Source organism: Petaurus breviceps, unplaced genomic scaffold, assembly GCF_028583685.1.
Source record: "Petaurus breviceps papuanus isolate PSGF00001 unplaced genomic scaffold, PetGlider_PUasm1.0 78, whole genome shotgun sequence".
NCBI lineage: Eukaryota > Metazoa > Chordata > Mammalia > Diprotodontia > Petauridae > Petaurus > Petaurus breviceps.
Window position 1 is genome coordinate 1,446,494 of NW_027186502.1, and position 20,117 is coordinate 1,466,610.

Consider the following 20,117-nt stretch of genomic DNA (forward strand, 5'->3'; position numbering starts at 1 on the left):
AAAATCATTCAGATTATTGACTGATTGATTCACCGCCCCCTCCCCACAACTCTGCTACTTTTTACTAGAATGATGACCAAGTTAAGAGTCAAGAGACCTTGGTTCTAAGCTCTAGCTCTGTGGTAACTAATTATGAATCCTTGGTCAACCTAAATGGCTTCTTTAGGCTTCAGTTTCTTCATCTATAACAGGGGGGAGGGGCGCTTGAATGTGGGTTATTTCTAAGGAGGTCCCTTTTCAGCTCTAAAATTCTATGACTGTGCATCTGGTAACATACAGACACAGCTAGAGATTTGTTACGGATGGGGATTCCATTACATACTTGGAATTTCATTCTGGGTATAAAGAAACAAGTTTCTGTTGAATTACTAACATAACAGAACCTCAGTTGTACATGATGGCCTTGTCTTTTTAGCCTTGAAGGAATTACTCTAACATTGACATTTGCCTACAGGTCACAGCATCATGACCGCCATTAAAATAAATCCTGAATGAGTAAAATCATAGGATTCATAGCTAGATAGGACCTTAGAGATCACTGGACAATAGTCCAATCCTCTAATTTTATAGATGGGAAAAAAGACACCCATATTGATTTAGTGACTGCCACACAAAAATTTGTGAAATCACAAAAGTTTGCTGTTTCCGAGGCCAAATGCCTTCCTTTGCTGCTATATGCTTTTAGGTTTTTTTCTTTCTTTAATAGAATATTACAAAGTGGGTTGACCACACAAGTAAGTCAGGAACCACTATGGGGGCCACCCACTTTGGTTGCTGAGAGATTAAGGAAGTAAAGAATGGGGAAAAAAGCAACAAGCTTTTTGCAAACAAAGCAAAACAACAGTCAGGCTTGTGTAAAGGCAGGACAACTGGGTTATCAGATTTTCATCTAAAAGGAAAAGAGTCCTAGGTTCACACATACAACATCACGTGTGAGTAAAAGGAATCACCCTACCAAACTTAATGGGAGGCCAAGCCTTCAGTAAACTACTATGCAGAATTCATTTCATGCTTGTCTCCCTGGGTGAAAACTCTGACGGAATTGTTACTCAAAGATTAAAAAAAAGCAAATCTAGGATAGTCAGTGACACATTCTGAGGCATCTCCTACAGTACAGCAAGGACAATTATCCTGAAAAAACATGTGGTCCTTTCCTCTCTTAATTGGATGCTAAGAGGAGGCTGACTAAATGCATTCATTCATCTGTGTAACTCTCCACCCCTTGAGCTACTGGGGAGGAGCAATGTATCCCTAATTTCTTTAGGTTCAGTACTTACCCACACCTCACAAGGTCTGTGCACTAAGAAGAGTGTTCATGACAACGGACATGACCAGAGTAAACTCTGAAATCCTTCCAGAAACAGTTCTTCAGAAACCCAGTCTGGCTCTAATGAGGCCCCCCTGCTCAGATTTCTCTTAGCACTCCAATATTTGACTCTTCACAATTCAAGAAATTTGGATTTGCTCTCCAGAGTTCTTAGTCGATATTCATATTTGAACCACATAGTAGATCATGTCTAAGTCCTGGCTCCCTAAAAGAGGCCTCTCTCTAAGCCTTTTGAGTTACTGACTAATTGACTTTTATTTAGTATCACCACCCTGGGATGAGAGGGACCTTTGGAAATCACCCAGCCCAACCCCATTATTTCAAAGCTTTGACAACTGAGGGTCACAGAGATGAAATGATGTGCCTAAGTTGTCACACCTAAATAATGTTAGTCATGGTACAAGAACCAGACTTCTTCATTCTCAAGTCCACTGATCTTTCTATTCTACCACACTGCCTCCCTCTCCTGCTGGCATGGAGAACCACAGCCACAGTCTATAATCATGGCCATTCATACTCTTTAGACCTAATAAAACTTTAATTAGTAAACTCAACTACCCAATATTTTGTGGAATGAAATTATAGCTATGTTCATCATTAAAGAAAACAATGTATAAACCATTCAAATAATGTAGACTATTTTTCATTTTATGTTAGTAAGAATCTTTTTAACTGGATTTTTAAACTTGAAAAAATGCATCCCTAAGTATGTGAAGATTTCCAAGGGATTTTTAAAATGTATCTGGGATAAGAGGCCAGTAAATACAAAACAATATAAACATTCTCTTTAATTACATTGTGGAAAAGGGGACAGAGGGTGCTAAAAATCACTGTTTTACTGTTTTACAATTTTTTGTAAATTTTTTTACTGTTTTACAAATATTATTCCTGGAGCTTCATTAATAGAAGCAGAATGACAACAGTGCAAGAAGTTCTCATTTGGCTCCATTCTGTACAGGTTAGGCCACATCTAGAATAAAATTATTTCCAATGCTGGATGTTACATTTGAAAAACAGTCCCTGGCAAGCTGGAAGGCATCTCAAGGTGGGAGACCAGAAGGTAAGAATTCAAAAAATGATGCCATGGAAGGGTCATGATGGAAGTCTTCAAATATTTGAAATGTGGTCATGGGAAAGAGAGACTTGACTTGCTCTGCTTAGTACTAAAGGGAAGAACCAGGAATAAGCTGAAGTTCAGGGAGGAGGAATTAGATTTCAGCTCAATCTAAGGAAAACCTCCTAAGAATTAATGCTGTTAAAAAAAATCCTCCATCTTTCCTTGGGAAGTAGTCTCCAAAGTAGGGAACCTGACAACAAAAGGTAAGTGGTCAACCATCACAGTGTGGGAAACCGGGTTGCATCTCACCCTCACGACAACTAATTGTGAACATTTCTCCAAGGCAACCACACCACCCTCCTTTCCCTCATCATACCTCAAAATTCTCCTATTACTTCCTCTTATCTCCAACACTGTCCTCTCAGGATAGTTAAAACTTTTTAGGTCTCCAGTACCAACAGCAATTGCACAGGAATAATTCACACCTGGACTCACCCGGCTATCTACTACACCCTGCTCCTTCTTCTGGCTACAACAGGAGTCCAGGTAATGGCTGGTGAGTAAAACACTTCTCACATCTCAGTGGAAAAGAGTCAGAAATACAGGATAAGCAGTCATGGAAGAGATCAGATTGGTATTATAGGTGCCATTCATACCACCATTCTCTTTTCTCCTCAAAACCAACCCTCTTCTAAACTTCTCTGTTTCTGCCAAAGTGTAGCATCCTTGCAGTCTCCCAGGTTCTTAGCCTCATTATCAGGAAGTCTACCACTTATTGCTGCAAAGAGATTTCCAGCTTCCTCAGCTGAAAAGAGGAGCCAAACCTCCCTCTCACCATGTCCCTTGCACCTTCTATCTCCTTCTGGGAGTAGTGTATCCCCTGAGAGAAGGTGGCAAGGGGCCAAGTCAAGCAATTCCCATCTGACCCAAAGCAAGATTTCCATCTATGCTAGTACGAAGCTTCTTCTATCTCCTGGTGCCTGCTCAAACTACCAAATTAGATGTGGAGAACCTCCTATCAAACAGAAATGACCTTGCCTTTAACCTCAGGCCTTCTGTTCCCTGCTGTACCTGTGCCCCTTATGGAAGAGGAAAGGGAAATTTGGTAAGGAATAGTACTTCTTTCTTCTCTTCTCCCAACTTCTTCATCTCATAAAATTGATTTCTGCCACTATCTCCTCCTTCATCCCTGTCTCACATGATGAAGCAGTTTTGTTCCTTCCCTCTACCTGCTCAAGCAATCCCATTCCTTCCCATGTCTTCCAATAGATTGTCCCCTCTTGCATTCCTACTCTATTACTCATTTTCACTTTCTCTCCATCTGCCAGCTCATTTCCTATTGCCTACAAACCTACGTACAAACTACATGCATGTGTCTTTCACATCCTAAAAAACTTCCACTGTCACTCCTACAAATGTCATCCTATATCTCTTCTACCCTGTGTCTAAACCCTCTAAAAAGCCATCTACAATAGATGTCTCCACTTTCTCTTCTTAACCCCTCATAACCCAACTTCCAGCTGTATCATTCCACTGAAACTGCTCTCTCCAAATTTACCAATGATCTCTTCGTTGCCAGATCAGATCCAGTGGCCTTTGCTCAGTCCTCATTCTCCTCGACTCATCTGGAGTCTTTGATACTATTGGTCACTCTCACTTCCCTTGATACTCTGTTCTCTCTACGTTTTCAGAAGACATCCTCTTGTTTCTCTTCCTACCTGTCTAACCATTCCTTCTCAGTCTCCTTGGCCAGATCCCTCTCCACACTCTCTAACTATAGGTACCCCACAAAGCTCTGTCCCGTGTCCTCTTTTCTTCTCCGACTACTGCTTCACTTGATCTCAACAGCTCGCATGCATGTAATTGCCTATAGTGATGATTCTCAAATCCACCTATCCGGCCTCAGTTTCTGGTCTGACATCCAATTTTGCATCTCTAACTTCTCTTCAGGCTTTTCAAAGTGGATGCTCAGTAGACAACTTAAACTAAACATGTATAAAATAGAACTCATTTTCTTTCCCCCTAAGCCTTCTATTCACTTTTTTTTTTTTTTGCCTTTTGGAGGGCATTTGGGGTTAAGCAACTCACCCAAGGTTACACGGCTAGTTTTTTTGTGTGGGTGTTAAGTGTCTGAGGCCAGAACCGAATTCGGGTTCTCCTGACTCTGGGGCCAGCACTTTACTCACTGTGCCACCTAGCCGCCCCCTTCCATTCACTTCTAACTCTCCTAACTGTTAAGGGAAAGATGATTCTTTAGTCTTTCAGGCTTGCAACCTAGGTGTCATGCTTAACTCCTCATCATGTCTCACACCCACATGCAATCTATTGCCAAGGTCTATTGATTTACTATCTGTAACATCTCTTTAATATGCCCCCTTCTCTCCTCTCACAATGCTACCACTCTGGTGAAGGGTTTCATCACCTCATTCCTAGACTGTTGCAATAACCTAATAGTGGATCTGCCTGCCTCCAGGAGAAGGATTTTGGTCTGGGGGAAGGAAGAATGAAGAGCAAAGAGTAAAATATGTCTGTATTTCAAACAATACAAGCCACAAACACCTAGTGTTGATTATTTTTTAAATGATATAAGAAGATTTGGAAGAAAGTAAAATTTAATGGTTATAACCTTGGATGTTAATGTCTAAACTCTTTCGCATAGAAATTATAACAAGAAACTGAAAACAAAATCCAGCAATTTTATAATATGCAAGAAACAAATTTAAAGTAGAAGGGCATATTTAGAATTAAAATATATAGCCAAAATAAAATTTATTCTATTTTAGGTAAATCCAAGGAAGTTAAAAAATGTTAACTCAAGATTTGGGATTAAGAAATATTAAAAATCAGATACTATCAGGAGGGTTAAAACATGAAACCTACATTATGTAGAAAATCATTATGGATAAAGAAACAATATTAATATTAAATATGTGTGGATAAAATGCAATGGCATCTAAATGTTATACAAAAATATATATGAAATTAAAAAATCTTTTGACACAAATTACTATAACTTACAATATAATATCCTTTTCAGACAATGATAAATAAATAAAATGATAAAAAAGGAAGTTATGGCTACAAATGAAGAGTTGGGAAAATGAAATATAACACATAGGATAGATTTGTAAAACAAAGATTATTCTTACAAGTCAAATAAAAAAAAAAGAAACCATATTTTAGGTTTAAAAAGGACATACCAATAAATGGAGAAAGCCAGAGATTAAACTCATCCTTTATGGGCCATAATACAATAAAAATTGTCATAATTAAGGGTAATATGAATATGTAATGAAGAACAGAAATAACTCAAATAATGAGTCCAAGATCACATAACAGAAATAATTACATGTAATTAATAAAATAATGGTAAAGACAACTACAGTTTATTCCCATTTTTTGTAGATTCCATATTTGTGAATTCACCTATTCAGCAAAAATGTTCGTGATATCAAAATTCAGTTTATAGCACTGGTGCATTCACTTAGAGATATGCAGAGAGTGGCAAAAAATATTGAGTTACCTACGGTGCTCATTCCCAGCTGAGGTCAAATAAGGGGATGCTCTGCTTTCTTGTTTCAGCTTTCATACTATAAACAAGTGTTCTCTTCACAGTCTATTTAGTGCAACAGTTTTTGCATTTTGGTGCTTTTTGTTGGTGATATCACTGTTTAAAATCACCCACAAGCATAGTGCTGAAGTGCTGGCTAGTGTTCCTACACACAAGAAGTTTATGAAGTGCCTGTCAGAGAAAATACATGCCCAAGATAAGATTTGTTCAGGCATGAGTTATAGTGCTATCGGCCATGAGTTCAATGTCAACAAATTGATAGTGCTGCACATTCAGAAAAAAGGAAGAGGAAATTCACCCATGTACATGAAGCTGCTCTAGAAAGTGCTAATATAAATGTTGTGACCAGAGGCTCATAGGAACCTAACCTTGTATTTCCCCTAGGAATAATGGTTCAGTGTTCACTAGAATGTAACTACCATGAATGATGAGAACTAACTATATGCAGCTAGGACAGTACTTAAAGGAAAATTTCTGAGCTTTTAGATTAAGATAAGTAGGAATGGGAGAAAATAAAGTAAGCGTACAATTTTGCTGTTGTTGTTTAGTTGTGTCCGACTCTTCATGACCCCATCTTTGGGGTTTTCTTGGCAGAGATACTAGAGGCTTGTCATTTCCTTTTCTCACTCATTTTACAGATGAGGAAACTAAGGCAAACAGGGTTAGGTGATTTGCCCAGAGTCACCCACCTAGTGTCATACACACACACACACACACACACACACACACACACACACACACACACACATATAATTGAAGTAGATTAAGTAGGCAAGGCTTACAATTATGCCTGAGTATTGCATAAACCTAAGATTTCAATGAAGGAGGGAATTTTAAATAGATAAATATTACTTGGAGAATAGGAAAGAATGTTTGCACAAACTAGGTGTATCCTAGTATTTAAACCATATCCCACATTTTATGCCAAGTTTGAATAAACTATTTAGAACCCCCCCCCAAAAAAAGGAAACAGAGAGATAGAAAGACAATATCTCTTACAACTTTGGGGTTATGGTGGACTTCATATTTTGATATGGTTAGAAGAAATTGGGAAATAACTTTGAACATTTTGATTGTACCAACATTCAGATGTTTTGCATACAGAAAAATCAGTGCAGCTAGAATTAGAAGATACTAAATGGATTAAAAAAAACTTTTTAAAAAATTTGCATGAGATATCTCTGCTAAAAGTCTGTCATGCAAAATATATTAAATTTGCAATTTTTTTAAAAACGGAATTATTTCTCAATACAAAAATGGCCAAAGGATATAAAATTTCCCCATAGAAATGCAAACTATCAAGTCATTTGTAAAACTGTTCAAAAATCACATAATCAGAGAAATTAAAATTAGAACTCTAAGTTATTATTAACTTATTAACTTTGATAGTCATCAAATTTGAAAAGATAGTATGAAATAGGAAGCCAGCTTTTCAGGATCTTAGTTAGACATGTTAGTGTATTGTTGGTAGAGCTAAGAACTGGTTCAAATTCCAAAAAGGGAATATGGAATTATGCAAATATTTTATTACTAGCTTTCTACTCCAAGAAGGTTAATAAGAGCAAGAAAAGAACAGGTAATGTAGTATTGCAGAAAGAACACTGGATTTAAAGTTAGAGGGCCTGTTTGAATCTTGATCTTTTTACTTACTAGCTATATACATCTAGATTAGTCACTTTCTCAGGGGATCAGTTTTTCATCCCTAAAATGATGGAAAGGTTATCTCTCTACCAATGATCTGTAGCCTATGATCTATATATCCAAAAATATTCATGGCAATATTATACGTATATGAAATAAGAAGAGCTATAAAAATATTGATTGGGATATTGGTAAATGAATTCTGATAAATGAATGTAATGAATAATTACTGCAGCATAAGAAATAATGAATACGAATATTTAAGAGAAATCTGGGAAGCTTTGTATGAAACGCAGTAAAGAAAACAAACCCCATAGAAAAATATATAAGGTAATACAATAGTATAGATAAAAGTAAATTGAGGTAGGTAGCTATGTGGTACCGTTGATAGAATACTGGTTCTGAAACCAGGAACAACAGAGTTCAAATCCAGCCTCAGACACTTATTAGTTATGTAATCCTGGGCAAGTCACTGAAATTTCCATTTGCCTCAGTTTCCAACATGCTTAATAAATGCTTGTTCCTTCCTTCCCCCAATACTTATCAAGTTATAAAAATCAGATCAAAATTATAAAAAATGAAAAATTATATGCACTACAGTATCAGTTGTGATCATTTTAATGGGCAGTTTTGCTCAGCTACTTCTGGGAAAATGTATTTTGTGAAGGTTCAGTTGAACCTGGTCTTCTGGCTCCATATTTTATACACTTTTGATTAATTAAAGATGACATGGAAAAAAAAGAAAAGGAGACATATTGGTATTTTACTCCCCCTCCCCCATTTGTTGTTTGATAGCTATAAACATGCATAGCAGATTTGATTTAGGTTCAAGTCATAGCCCTGAGAGTATTTGGGCCTCTCATGTAAAATAAGGAAATTTTATTTACACCAAAATATTCAAAACATCACCTTTTGTGTTAGTAAAAATCTAGAAACAAAGGGATTGGGGAATGACTGAACATATTTTTGCATCTGAATATAATGTAATATTATTATGGAATAATTAATAAAGGATATGAGGAGTTCTGAGAATTATGGGAAGAATTATGTGTACCGATACAGAGCAAATAAAGTAGATCCAGGAAAAGAATATGCCTAATAACTTTTTGTTGTTTAGTCATTTGGTTTGTGTCCAACTCTTCGTGACCCCATGAAGTTTTCTTGGCAAAGATATGAAAGTGGTTTGCCATTTCCTTCTCCAGCTCATTTTACAGATGAGGAACTGAGGCAAACAGAGTTAAGTGATTTGTCCAGGGTCACACAGCTAGTAAGTGTCTGAGGCCAGATTTGAACCCAGTAGATTGAGTCTTCATGGCTTTAGGCCCACTTACTCTACTGCATTACCTAGCTGTACCTAAGGACTACAAAAATGTAAATTAAAACAAATAATAAAAGGCAATTGAACTCTGATGAATTTACAAAGACCAATCGTAGCCCCACAAAAATGAAATACACTTTCTTCTTATCAGTATAGAGGTAGAGGAAAGAAGAGGAAGGTTATGGACGAGGTGATTTTACTGAATGTTTTTCTTAACCATTTTTTCATCGTTATAAAGGAATGGTTCAATAAGGGAGCGGTAGTAAAAGGTGAAGAGTGGAAAAATATAACATACAAAAAGCAGTATCAAAATATGTTTGAAATAAAATAAAATAAAATGGTTGGGCTAAAGTATCTCTGAGGTCCCTTGAAGCTGTTCTGATCCTCATGCCACTAAACTGCATATGATAAAACGCATAATGGTGGAATAGAAATACTGAATTTGGGAAAAGCAGAAACTTGGGTTCATACCCCTGCCTGTGGCACCTAATGTTGTTTGAATTTGGACAAATCACACAATGTCTTTGAACTTCAGTTTCCTTATCTGTAAAGTAGGAACATTGCCACTTCTCTGTCTCACAAGGTTATTGTGAGAAAAGTGCTTTATAAATCTTAAAGTGCTATACAAATGTGAATTATTTGTTTTCTAAATTAAAAACAAACATTTTTAAAGAGGTTCCCTGAAAATTCCATTCTCAACTATGACTCTGCTATGTAGTACTCATGCAACTTACTGCAGACAGTGTAACCTTATACAGTAGCCCCCCAAAGAGGGGAGAGGGAATAAACATCATTGGGTTGGAGTGGGTAGATGAATCTTGATTTTTACAAAAGGAAAAAGGGAAATGTTAGAAGATTAGAATGCCTGGCTGAGGTCTTCCCACCAGTAACCTAACCCAACTGAAACTTGATTTCTTAGACTCACTAATAGACCACAATCCAAAATAACACCCACATAGAGAGAGACATCGAAAGACAGGAGCGTGAAAACATATACACAGGGGATTTTCATGCTGGTAAATAAAAAAAGAAAAGGCTGAGCTATGAAAGAAAAGAAAAAGCTTTTCCTAGCCTCTGTAAGCCCCAAACACCAAAAAGACCCAGCAAGATAAGCCCATGTAAGCACTATTGTAGACTGAATCAAATGAGTGATGTATGTGAACATGCTTTGTAAATTTTATAATATGACACATGGTAAGGTATTATGATCCTTCTATCAATTACCAACACAAGGTCGTTATGACAAAAATTATAGAAATAAGAGACAGTAGACTTACTTTTACTTTTTCCTATCAAAGAGAAGATCTTTTTATGGGAAAGGTCAGGTAAAAACTGGTAATATGCAGTTGAAACCCAAACAAGGATTTAGCAAGAGAATATCCAGCTGCCCTTGATGGGTTAAAGCTTACCTCCACGCCTGCAAGAATTTACCTATATCCCAGGTTATAAAAAAAGAACTAAGTGATGGATATCCTATGAGATTGCTTAGACACTAACTTTGAAAGACTATAGAGAATGGGAGACATGCAGTAGGAAAGGAGAAGAGCCAATATCTTGATTGAAAAACAAAAAAAGAGTAAAGTCTTCAGATTGTAAGCCAGGGAAACTGACTTCTTTTCCTGGAAAAATTCTAGAGAGGATTATTAAAAGAGTAGCTTATGGATATATAGAAAGGAAAAAAAGTGATCTCTATCGAGTATAAGATGTTCTGATTACTTTTTGAATATGGCTACTTCACAGGTAGGTTAGGGGATTATCGTAGAGATATTAGAATTATATTTCATTTGACAAAGTGTTTCATGATACACTTGGAGGCAATATGGAGAAACATGGGCTAATGGGCTATGTAGATTTGGAAATGCTTGAATGAACAGAGTTCAAGTGCTGATTGTTCTAGATCTTTAAATTTCCTTCATACTCTGAGATTACTGATACAATATAAGAAAGTGATGGTCCCACTGTACCCTTCCCAGTTCAGACTATATCAGGAATACTGTGTTCAGTGTTGGGCACCTCTGTTTAGGAAGATGGTGAGTTATCTTGAGTAAACATGATTTTGTCTGGAGAAAAAGAACACTGTAAGGGAAGGGGAGTTTGGGGGAGGGACATGATAGCTGCCTTCATTTATGGAGGATTTAGATTTGCTCTGCTTGGCTCCATGAAGTTTTGTAACCACTATTTCAAAAGCATCTCCCCTACCAAGGCTACAGAAACAGTTACTGTCCTTTCAAGAGCAGAGAAGCTAAAACAGTTACAATTGCAACTGTCATTTTATGAGAGGTTTCTCCCTATGGAGTTAAGGAAAATGTGTGCACTTCTAACTTGAATCTACGGGTATCTGAGATAAACTATGGAGAAACCAGATAGAAAGAAAGCAAGGAGAAACTTCTTTCTTATTAGAACTGTCAACTGTTATTTTATGAAGAAATTTCATAAAGAGAACTTTATTAGGAGTGAGTCTAAAGAAATACCATTGAATGATGGCTTGACAGGATAGCTTTGAAAGTTACACGATGAATTTATTATGTACTTAAAAAGAAAAGCAGGTTCTACATAATAGAGATTCATAGTTTCATGTACAATCCCCTCCATATGTGCTACAATGTACATGGAAATGCTTGTTTTATTTGGTGTATGTTCAGAAAAAAACATATTAAAATTTTTTAAGACTGGTGGCTTGAGAGAAGCTTAAGTTATTTCCCTGGCTGAAGATAAGCTAGAGAAGTCAGAGAGAAGATGATGATGTCTTCTTTATGAAACCACTATAAATTTTATCTTTCTGAGAGAAGTCTGTTATCTTGAATGAACTAAATGATGTGAGCCTATATACTCAAAAATGAAGAGAGAACATTTTCCATTACAATGAAGGCTTGAAGTGAATGGTTATGATTTTTCTAGCAGCTAAATTATTGTAAATAATTATGCCTATTTTTATTAATGGCTATATTATTAATAAATTGCATGTTCAATAACTTTATTTTTTTAACCCTGAGAGATTACAGAGAAATTTTTCTGTAGTATTTGATGAACACGGGTGGTAGCTCTGAGTTTAGTTGATTAGTTGAGAGATATGATAAAATTTTTTGTTAATTAAGGATGAAATACACAAACATGAGAATGAGTTTTCTTACCCTGCTACAGTTACCATGTGACTAAACTAGCATTGAAGTCAGGAAAATCTTCCTAACAGTTACCTAAAAATGAAATGGATGGGAGCAGTATCTTCTCACTGGAAGTCTTCAAGCACAGGCTAATGACCAAGTACTTCTCAGGCAAGCTATTATGGGGATTCTTTTTCAGGTGTGGGTTGGACCAGATGGCTGCCAATGTCCCATTCCAATGCTAAAATTCTGGGATACTATGAAGTTTGGGGTGAGTCATATCAGACACTAAATGACACTAAACTCATGTCTATAAGGAAATTCTGTACATTAAGCAAGCACTTTATAAACACATGAGGCAAAAAAAAGAATGCTCTGAAAAGAGGATCAGAGTTCAAATTTCCATTCTCCCTCTCATGACTTGTGGGACCACAGGACAATTCACTTATCTCCTCTGGCTCTCAGTTTCACTAGTTATGAAATGAAGGTATTGGACTAGATGAGATAATAAGGTCCCTTCTAGTTTGGATTTATTTTCCTATGATCCTATTTACTAATATGAGCTTGTAAGGTGTAGTCAAAACTACACTGTATTTGGTGTTCAAGAACCTAGGTTCAAAATCTGTATCTCCTGGTAACTGCCTGTCGGAATTTGGGCAGCTACTTCACAACTCCAGCCCTCAAAAACTTGAATTGTAAAATGGACAATTTGAACTAGTTGACTATTAATAACCCTCTCAGGTCTAAATGATGTGAACTTGTTAATTCAAATAATGTTCATTATAGGATTTAGAGCTGGAAGGAATATTATAAATCATACTGTCTGAGAGCTTCATGTCACAGATGAAAAAATTGAGACCTGGAGATGTGAAATTACTTGCCTAAATCCATCCCAAGAATGGCAGCATCCCAAAACAAACGGGGAACAGACTAAGAATAATTCATTCAACAAAAGTTTATTCAACTTCTATTATCAATCAATCAGTAATCATTTATTAAGAACCTACCATGTATAATTTACTATACTGAGCATGGGTGTCAAATCAATCAACACATGTTTGATCACTAAGATACTAAGAGTTTAACAATTTTGTAAAAAAGTAGACATAGTAATAAATAAAAAAAATTTCCACCATTTTCACCTGCTCTCTACTTGAATTCCATCTATCCAACAACAATTTTCTAACCATCTCTGATCCACACACCACAGGAAGTATTATTTTAAAGACCAAGGTACAAAATATGATAGAAGCAAAAACAGAACCTGTCCCACATCCACAGGGCAGGATCCGGGCAGCCAGGTGGTGCAGAGAATAATGTTGGACCTGGATTGGGAAAACAAATTCAAATTTGGCCTCAGACCAATTGCCAGCTATATGACCATGAGTAGGTCACTTACCCTAGGTTTGCCACAATTTCATCATCTACAAAACGAAGATAATAATAACACCTACTTCCCAAAGCTGTTTTGAGGGAAATAATGAGATGACTTGTAAGTGATTAGTTTTAGATGCTATACAAATACTAGCTGTCATATATTATATGTTGCATTATGTTATATTGTATCATATTATTAGAAACAGAAATCCAGTTTAATTCAGCAAATATTTATTAACTACCTATTATGTCTAAGAGGATGGAGATAGAAAAAGGGAGAAACAATAGTTATTGCCTTAAAGGAACTTACAATCTAATATAAGGAAACAAAACATGTATATAATACAAGGTAAAATATAACAGGGACAAAGTAGAGATTTAGACAAAATAGTCTCATAAAATCTGACAAAAGGGAAATCAATTTCATTTGAAGGATATGGGAATCAGGAAAGCTTTCATGAAGGCAGTAGCATTTCAAATGCTGAACTGAAAAACTGAAGGATTTCCACAGGGAAAGAAGAGTACATTTAAAGCATGGTGGGAGACCTACATGAAGAAAGAGGCAGAAGATGTCAAGATGAGATCAGGGAACAGCTAGTAGTCCAGTTCGTCTGGAATGTAGAGTATGTGTGAAAGGGAGTAATGTGAAGTAAGTCTGGAGCCGGATTATGACAGGCCTTAAATGCCACGCTAAGGAATTTCTGAGAGGGTTCAGAAGCCAAGTGCTCCGAAATTCAAGATCTGCTATGAGCATTATCTTTTCAGAAAATGACTAGTAAAAGAAGAACCTTTGTTAGGCAAATTATCTGCTGAAAAGCAGAAACAACCTTATCATTGTAAAGATAACTACCTTAGTCTCTTAGCAAACACAACAAATTATTGAAAATAAAGCAAATTACACATCTTCAGATGAATCTTTCCTTGATCATCACAGTCCAGTCATCTTCTCATCTTCTAAACCAGAGATCAGCAAACTTTGAGTTTTTGCCTATTTGCCTGTTTTTGTAGGGTCCGGTCATTTTACGTTTTTAAATAAATGAAACTTTATTTTAAAAAAAAACCCCATTCTTGGCTCAAGGACCATAAAACAAACAAACAGGATGGTCAAGGGATTTTGCTAACCCCAGTTCTAAATCCCTATACATCTGTCATATATACCAAAGATGTCAAACCACCAGCTGAGTGTGAAATCAGATTAAATGTTACTGGGAAATGTTTAATAAAATATATTAAAATGCAATACCACACAGATAATGTTAATTTGTGGTTTTCCAAGTAAATATCTGGCCTACCCTTTCTATTCCAGTTTGACACCACTCATCTATACCAATCATGCTGTGCTGGAAGCAGCAAAGTAGGAAAGAACACTGGATTTGGATTCAGAGGACCTGATTTCAAATTGCAGTTTGAACAAGTGCTATACTTCTCTGGGCCTCAGTTTCTCCATCTAGAAAATTAGATCTAAGTATATGATCCTGTGTATTAAAGTCTATCTCTCTTTGGAGCATGGCATGGTGGATGGAATGAGGACTGGAGGTAGTCTGTCAATATATTTTATTAAGCACCTACTATGTGCCAGTGCTACACTGGAATTGGGAAGACATGAATTCAAATCTGATCTCAGACAATTACTAGCTTTGTAACCTTGGGTAGGTCACTTAACCACTGCCACAATGTCCTAAGTGTTGGGGATACAAAGAAGTAGAAAAAAGGACAGTCCTCTTCGCTCTCAAGGAGTTCATAGTCTAACAGGAGACACAACATGCATACAAAAATGTATAAACAAATTATGTACAGGATAAATTGGAAATAGTCAATAGAAAGAAGGTGCTAGCATTAAGGGTGAATGAGAAAAACTTCCTGTGGAAGGTAGGATTTGTTGTTATTTGTCCTTCATTCTCAAAGGTAGAATTCAGCTAAGGCTTAAAGGAAGTCCCGGAATCCAGGGGGTGAATAAGGAGTAGGGAGAGACGAACCTAGGTTCTAGTTCTTGCCTTTACATTTAAATAGTTATGTGAAACTGGATGAGGTCCTTCACTTTCTGAGCCTCAGTTTCCCATAAAAATGAAAACAATACTTACAAAAAAAAATCAACTTCATGGAATTGTTATGAGGAAGGCACTTTAAAAACATTAGGTATACAAAAGATGCCCTGTACTTAAGTGGGTACTTTTATTAAGTATCTAGTGTTTCTTCATTACATCTATGTCTATGAAGTCAACCTGTCTCCTCAATTAGACTATAAGCTCCTGCTGGTCACAGATCATAGATTACTGAACTCTGTATTCACCATAAGAACTAACAAGTGTGTTAAAGTTAGTAATAGTTTAAAAAAAAGATGTAAGAAATCCTTAGCTCTCTAAAAACCACTTGGAAATAGAGAGATGCACTTTCAATGACTTCTCTTTGGAGTAGGCAAAAGAAAATCAAAAGGTTTTATTATTTTTAAAAAACCCTCCAAAATAAATAAGGTCCAGATGTTTTTAGCATGATCTCTTGGACCAATTAAAATACAGTATATTAACAATGGTGGATTAACTTTGCAGTACATCGAGGAAAAGGGACTCATTGGACAGAAGTGGACAGTAGATGGCAGTCTGTAACTGAATCAAAAATGGACATTCACAGCATATGAGAAGACAGTGATGAGGGAAACTGGATGGCAGCAGCACTGTGATGGGACATTGCCTAATGCACATGCCTTTAGGCTTCCACTTAACTGTTATATTTTCTTTTTTGTTATAGTCATATAAGACATACACATGTACATACAGACTTGCTCAGACAATCTGCTAAAACATGTCAATTCTACTTACTATGCCTTTTCTCAGTAAATATCTCAAATTCAAAGAGAAACACAGATACATTCTCAGGCTCACTCTTTTCCTTTTCTGATTTTAACCTATATGCAACCTTGGGATCCCCATTCTCCACAGAGCATGGGTTTTAGCTGTTTTCCTGGTAATAACAACAACAACAGCCATGTAAATTTGTATACTTTATAGTAACAAAGCATTTATATTATCTCATTTGATCCTCGTGCAATCTCCTTCCCTCTATCCATAAGTTAGTAGTTCATGTGAATCTACATTCTACAGAAGAGGAAACCTAGACTCAGACGTTAAGTGACTTGTCCAATATTCCACAGGTAGTAAGGCTGATGCTCAAAGCCAGGTCGTCTAATATTAAGGTCAACTACATATGCCACGCTCTCATCTAGTCCCACTTACATTTAGCTTACCCTGCCATCTCACCTAAACTATCCTCTGTCCTCACCATAAGGTCCCATCACTCTACCTTCCTCCCTGCTTTCCCAGGCCATTACTCCTACTCCGGTCTCACTTTCTCCCCTTGTAAATCTTGACTCTTTAGTTAACTAGTTCAATTTTGCACTTCCCTCTACCCTTAAGACTCTGGTCCTCTTATCACTAAATTCTAAACACTAACCCTGAACAAGCACTCACTTTGGAATTAGAGGACTTGGAATCAAATCCCCCCTCTGACACTAACTTGGGCCCTGTTGCTTTAACTCCCTGGGTCTAAATTTCCTAATCTGTAAAATGAGATGATTGGATTAGACTCTCTAAGGTTCCTTCTCAGAACCAGATCTACAAAACTTTTGTGTTCTACAAGCCTGCACCCATGCTGCAGGAAGTTATACAACTGAGTTAACCAGGTCCACTATAAATATCTTTTCCATCCTCTACTGGACCCTCATGGCTGCACACCAATTCTGCTATTCTTTCCTCACTAACTCTCTACCATACTCCTTACAACACCTTTTCTTCTCAAGCCACCTTCAACCCTCCACTCCCACTCCAAACTCGATCCTATCAGCAGAAGCTGCACCTAACACTTATCTCTCCCACTTTATCTCAATCTCTAAGAGATGCCCCTTCTTACCAACATCAACTTTTTCTCATTCAGTTCTTGATACCCCACCCCCTATCTCCCATGGCAGCTTTCCCATTTAATTATTCTCTATTCTCTCTTCTCTCTCTGGACCTCCCTCCCTCTCTTCCCCCCTAATTTTCATCTTCTCCTTATCCACTGAATATTCTCCTGATACTTATAAACAAATATAGCTCCTCTCTATCAAAAGAAAAATTAAAATAAAAAGCCCTTTATTTGATCCTGCCATTCCCACAATCTCTCATCTTTCTCTTCTTTCCATAGTCAAACTCCTAGAAAAAGGTATTGCCTCCATTTTCTGATCCTCCTGGAATTTGGCTTCCATCCCCACCACTCAAAATTAATCTCTTCAAAGTCAATGATTTCTATATTGCTGAATCTGATGGCTTTTTTTTTTTAAAGCAATCAGGGTTAAGTAACTTGCTCAAGGTTACACGGCCAGTTATTTCTGGGTGTGGTGCTGAGGATCTGAACCCGGATTTGATCCAGGTCATCCCAACACTGGAGCTGGTGCTCTTACTCACTGTGCTACCTGGCCACCCCATCTGATGGCTTTTTATCACCCTTCTTGACCTCTCTGCTTAAAGTGATACTGCTCACAGTCCCCTCCTCCTAGATGCTTTCTCCTCCCCAGGTTTCCATGATATTGTTCTGTCATGGTTCTCTTCCTTATTATCTGATGTAACAGTTCTACTTCAGTCTCCCTTTGCAGGACCATCACCTATATTGTGCCATCTATCTGTGGGTATACCCCATAATTCTGTCCTGGGCCCTCTTTTCAGCTTTGGTGATCTTATTAATTCCTATTTTCTGTCAAGGGTTCCACCATTCTTCCAAACAGCCAAGTTTGTACCCTAGGAGTCACACCCACCCCCAACTCTTTACTTTCACTCATTTCCCTAATCTAATTAACTGCCAAGTCTTATTCAGTCTACCTCCCCAGCATCTCTAACACCTGTTCCCTTTTCTCCACGACCACCACAACCATCCTAGATCAGGTCCCCATCACTTTTTTTTTTCTTTTTGGAGGGCAATTGGGGTTAAGTAATTTGCCCAAGGTCATACAGCTAGTTTTGTGTGTGTGTGTGTTAAGTGTGTTAGTGTGTAAGTGTGTTAAGTGTCTGAGACGGGATCCAAACTCAGGTCCTCTTGACTCCCAGGATAGCGCTCTACTCACTGCGCCACCCAGCTGCCCCTTCCCCATCGCTTCTTGTCTGAGCTACAACAACCTCCAATGGCCCATAGTCACAACCAGCCTCTTCCTAAAATGTAGAGAGTAAAAATTCATCCTTTACCCAGAAATCAAAGTGACATTCTTATATTACAAATCTGACCATTTCGTTCCCCTGCTCAAGGGTCTACAATGGCTCCCTAGTACCTTTAGGATGAAAACAAAAATTCGTCTGTTTTGCATTGAAAGCCTTTCACAATCTAACTTTAGATGACTTTTCTGGATTGATGGTGAATCACTCTTCCTCATATTCTACACTCTAGTCATATTGTCATACTAGCTCTTCCCTGTATACAACATTCTATCTGTGCCTTTGCACAGGCTTCTCCCCCTATTCCCTATCCCTGGAATACTTTCCCTTCTCACTCCTGATTCTTGGCACCCTTAGCTCCCTTCAAGGTTCAGCTCAAGGACCACCTCCTTCAAGAGACCGTCACGGATTACTCCATTTGTTAGTGTCCCTAAATAATCTGACTTTTTTTTTCCTTTATATCCTGTATTTGCATATTTTTCAACGTGTTACATCCCTCTAGTAGAATGTAATCTCCCTGGAATGAAGAAATTATCCTACCTTTGTATTTTTACCTCCAGTGCATAGCATATGGTAGGAAGGCATTATTGCTTGATTATGACAACGGGTGAAATAACTAGTTAGAATAAGATGTGGAGACTCTGGCGAGAGAACTGAGAAAAGGATACTGATCTCTTTGGGAGCATAATCACAACCTTAGCCTCATATCACCATCTTGTCCAAACCATCTGAGATCACTGGCAGTACTCTAATCTCATACACACATTAGGCATATGAAATCTCATTTTCCCCATAAATGCAAAGATATAGACCTTTACCATTCAGGTAGGACTATGAGCACTATTAAATCAAAACACAGTTTTGCGGTCCAGCAACATTCTTCTCTTTCTTTCTTTCCTTCTCTCTCTCTTCTTCTTCTTCTTCTTCTTCTTCTTCTTCTTCTTCTTCTTCTTCTCTCTCTCTCTCTCTCTCTCTCTCTCTCTCTTTCTCTCTCACTCCCCCTCTCTCTGTATGTATGTATGTATATATACATACACCCAGTACTGAACTATTCATAGACATCTTTAATCAGATTTTTCAACATATGGCTTCTGCCTTTCCATCCAATGTTATAGTACCTTCAATAAACATAGGTTGACTTAATTCTCCCTCATTCTATAAAACAAATCCCAAATTTCCTTAACCTAACACACACACACACACACACACACAACACACAAATAGAAAACTGAACTAAAACTGAATTGTTGTTGTTGTAAGGGAACATTATTCTCTTCCCAAAACCAAGTGCATCAGAGAAAAAGATAAGGTTTTTGACCTGAAGGAATTTAAATTATTTTTAACTTTTCCTACTAAGGCCACCACAGGAAATGTCAGTGTCACTTACAGTAGAGGTAAAGTCTAACAGTAGAGGTAAACTAAATGCATCCAAAACAGATTAAAATGTAATTGGGAAATGTTTAACAAAATAAAGAAAAACACAATACAACTCAGATAATGTTAATTTGTGGTTTTCTAAATCATTACACTGCCCACAGGGATCTGTTTCTA

At 37.2% G+C, this 20,117-nt stretch overlaps 1 protein-coding gene across 4 annotated transcripts in view; it reads right to left on the reverse strand.

Moving 5' to 3' along the window:
• NTF3 (neurotrophin 3) overlaps positions 1-20,117 on the reverse strand; it is a 138,492-nt gene that overhangs the window by 103,108 nt on the left and 15,267 nt on the right. The window lies entirely within an intron of this gene.